The sequence below is a fragment of the Ovis aries genome, chromosome 16, assembly GCF_016772045.2.
Source record: "Ovis aries strain OAR_USU_Benz2616 breed Rambouillet chromosome 16, ARS-UI_Ramb_v3.0, whole genome shotgun sequence".
In the NCBI taxonomy this organism is placed as follows: domain Eukaryota; kingdom Metazoa; phylum Chordata; class Mammalia; order Artiodactyla; family Bovidae; genus Ovis; species Ovis aries.
In genome coordinates, this window is record NC_056069.1 from 30,588,477 (window position 1) to 30,592,940 (window position 4,464).

The following is a 4,464-nucleotide window of genomic DNA, read 5'->3' on the forward strand; positions in this document are numbered from 1 at the left end:
GATTAAAAGTAAAAGTTCTTCAATAGCTCAAATCTCAGCTGAGTTATTTTATCTTTAGCTAAGGCCAGTTCCACACATACATGTTTCAGTGGCTAGCCAGATAATTATGCAGTGCTTATACAGAAAACTCAGGACTATCATTCTCTGGCTCTTTATTTTCCAGAATTGCCCCTCACTTTCCAACGGTTAAGGTCATCACTCTGTATATTGGTGTTTCAGACTAGAAAGCCTGTGGTTTTCCATCAGACTTTCAGTCATTGCAAATGGTTCCTTACTGTGGTCTACTCCTCCCTTCCTAGACACAAAATGCCATTGTTCCAGAGACCTCATCTGCATATGACACTGGCTGGCATAAGAAAAAAGGCATCTCTTTACTTATCAATACTAGGCCACATGCTCACCCTAAAACCAATCAAAGGCAAAACCAATAGTATATTATATTTGATTCAGTGAGTTATATGGCCCTGAGGAGGAGGGTGGATTTACCAAATAAATTAGCAACTATGTCACAAAGAGAAAAGCTGGCAATAGTTCTTAGATAGACAGCCAGTAAGTGTCTGCTACATAAATCTCAGCATTGCAAATAAATTACAAACTATCAAGAGACAATTTTCATATAGACTAACAAAGGAATGATGGGGCCCAGACTTCTGCAATGTGGTGCTAAATTAATTACTAGGTAACTCTATGAAAATGGGATTGGGAAATTCATAATGCAAAAACCAGTTTTGTTTCCAGCTAACTGAAGAACCACTTAAATGAGAGTGAGATTAGTGTTAAGAATTCAACATATGAAACCACTAAGCATGTATATAAAAGAAATAAGGAGACCATTTTAAGGGGGACGTATAGAGAATAGTATATAATCATATTGAGAAAATCAATGGATAAAGAAAAATCATTAGACTAAGATTTCATAAAAAGTCTTTAAGTTTTCTCAAAATTAAAAAAGCAAAACTAAAGCATCTTAAAAACCACAAAGTAATGATAAAAGCAAACTTCTATGTTTAAAGAAGAATTCTAAAGGAGACAAGGCCTAACACACAAGGTTGAAATCTAGTTAGTTCAAGAGAGAGAGAGAGATTAAAACTTTTCCACAGATGAAAGTGAAGGCCAAGGATTATTTTTTGGAGGTAAATTCCTAGAAATCACCTGATAAAAGATTATATCATTTTTTCTGCTCATTCATTCTTTCATTGATCATTTCTTGTCAATTAATTTCTGAGAACTAATTAATTTCATTAGTCATTAATTAATGTTATTAATTTCTGAGAATTAATGGCTAAGAACTTTCAACTGTAGATAATTTCAGTGTCATTGAGGATTCTAAAATATTAGAATTATAAATAAGTAACCAAACAGAGTTGTCTTATCCTATCAAGGTAACCTACAGTTACTCTTGATTTTTTTATCTTTAATAAAAAAATTCCTTCCCATCCTAAGTAGCTAGATTTATGCTAAAGTATTTTTATAGTAACTTGCATGAGATATTTCTAAAAATCTATTTTGTCAGAGTTTCCCTTTATCTATATTTACTCACTATATTTCACTCTATTACATACTGTCTTTCTAAAAACAGCAATTTTACATTCCATTGCTTCAATAGATGGGTATAAAGAAAAGAATATTGGAATGTTGGGGCACATAGCTTCTACAGGTTCTGTCACTAATTAGCTGGATAATCTTGGGCAAGTAATTTTTCCTTTCTAGACCATAGTCGCCTACTGTGCAACTATAGGGTGATAAATGAAAATAGAGTTTGATATTAAGTGGGCCTTGAGTTCTACCATTCCATGATTCCACAAATACTTCAAGTGACAAGGACAGGCTTTCAATGTTAAATGCTATACGTTCCTCCTAGTGCCATAATTCATTACTGGTTAAATACATGCTTCATTATTCCAGGCCTCACTGTAGGGAATTTTAAAGCTGAAGGGCATCTACTTTTTTGCTTAAATATTAGTCCTAGGCCTCAAAATTATCAGTGTCAGAATTAGAAACATATTCTAGATTTCCTAACTTCCAGGTCAAGTGCCCTTCCCTCTTTTCTTATTCATCTGCAAATGTAATAATTATAGTGATTGCAATTATAAATATAATAATGTAAAAAAGCCTGACAAATATTCTGAATTATTCTTTCCCCTTACGTGAATGTTGTAGAAGATACTATTAGCCAAGATAATTAAAACACGGGGCTTCCCAGGTGGTGCAGTGGTAAAGAATCTGCCTGCCAGTGAAGAAGACACAAAAACATGGGTTTGATCTCTGGGTTGGGGAGATACCCTGGAGAAGGGAATGGCTACCCATTCCAGTATTCTTGCCCAGAAAACTCCATGGACAGAGAAGCCTGGTGGGGTACTGGCCATGGAATTGCAAAGAGTTGGACAGGACTGAGCACACTCATACACAATTAAAAGAGATTAAAAAGCAATTGCCATTCTACATTTAGCTTCCATCTCGACAGACTTGGGCAGCCTCCAGCAACATGGAAGTCTCAAATGCAAAGGCTGAGAAATTGTATATTTTCCTTCAAGAGACAGTTCCAGGAAATACACCTCTGTGAGAAAATAAACCTCAAATAACATTCAACAGCACATAGCATACACAACATCTGCTGAGGCAAAGACTGATTTGAGTTTCCATACATTGCCCAACTTAAAACACATTATTCTCTCATTCTACATATATTTAAGACTTTTCTAAAGGAAAATTCATTCAAAATGGCCTGGTAAAAGATTCTCTCTCTTTTAAATAAAAGCATGTTACTTTCACTAACTCTAGTAATATCTATACAATAATGCTGAAAGCGAAACACTACAAGAGAAAAATGATCGTTATGTAAGGGATGTTAAGGTGGTTCTCCTTGTCGAAAATGTGCACCAAAGGAGCAGCCACTGCCTGCTGTTGAGTTCCTACCTAAGCTCCCAGCCCCCATCCACTGGAACATCACACACCCTTAGACATGAGAACAGTGCATCCTCAACTTCTGGCCACCAAAGAGGAAAGTGCCAAGGTTCAGGCTTTTGGTTTTGTGGTTGCTTTGATGAAAGGCTGGCATCTGGATCACAGCCCCTTCCATTTGCATGCCAGACAGTCAAGTGGCTGAGCTCTCTCCATCCGCCATCACTGGGCCCCAGTGGTTGGACTCTCTACGCCCCATCACTGGGCCCTAATAGGGAGCAGCCTGTGTGACAAAAATACTTCACCTTCCCCTCATCCCTTCTTTACTTCCAGCTTCTGCTCTTTCCTGGTGGAAGGTGAAGTATATAGAGCTCTCTTTTTCCCCATCAACCAACATGTCAGGCATAGATTTCCAACTTTCCCTAGTAGTCACTGGGCAGAATGGCTTTGGAAAATTTACTTGGTAATAAAGATGATTCAAACAGGGGAAAAAAGAAAAAATAAAGATTCCTTCCAAATGACAAAAGCAAATATTTTTAAGACAAAAGATGATGCAAATGAAACTGGCTCCCCAAACTTTATACAACAATTAATTTCTTCCTAAAACATCTATCTGCTGTCATGTGGATATAGCCTTGTATATTTTCAGTAGGCCTTAAAGGGTAGTGTTTATCAATAAAATGTTCCTACATACCAAAACTAATTATACTTTATATTGCTAAATCTGGAAGTTGCTTTATTTAAGAAAAAAATCTGAGGTTTCTATCTTTACCAAATATGTGGCTTCCTTGCTGTCTGTATTTCATTTCCCTTGCTTATTTACCAAAGGATAAACTAGTCACTTTTCCCCACTGGCTTTGCTTATGGGGAAAGTTATGATTTTTTAACATCATAGTCAACTTCCTTTTGGATTTTGATAATGGGAGATCCTGTCCTTAGGTTTTCCATGTTTGTTCTAATTTAAATTTCTACTTAATTTAAAAGTATATTAAAAAAATTCAACTCAAACAACTCAATTCAAACTCAAAATATGAAAGTGAAGTTGAAAATGGCAGCTGTGTTTGTTACCTAAATTCTAACTAAGAAGCAATGAGCAAATAGGGACTTTTTTCTCCTAGGTCTCCCTTTGTTCTCTGAAAACATGATTTAGTCTCATGCTGGAGAAGGCAATGGCACCCCACTCCAGTAGTCTTGCCTGGAAAATCCCATGGATGGAGGAGCCTGGTAGGCTGCAGTCCATGGGGTCGCTAAGAGTTGGACACGACTGAGCGACTTCACTTTCACTTCACTCAGATCTTCAGTGGTCAGATTGGGGCCTTGTGGTAAGAATCCTCATCTTTGGAAGTTTCAGTTGCTCACTAGGAATGTCCTCAAGTAGCCTGAAAGTTTGATTTTCTGCTAATTATGTAAAATCTATGTGCTGTCAACCAGGCTTAAATTTCTAAGCAAAATAAGCAAATTATTTTTCATCTTGGCATAAAGCCAGCTCAGGAGTCAGATCTCTGCCCCCAAGAGAAAAAGGAGAAGGATGACTTGCCACAAAAAGCACAGCCCAAAAGTTAG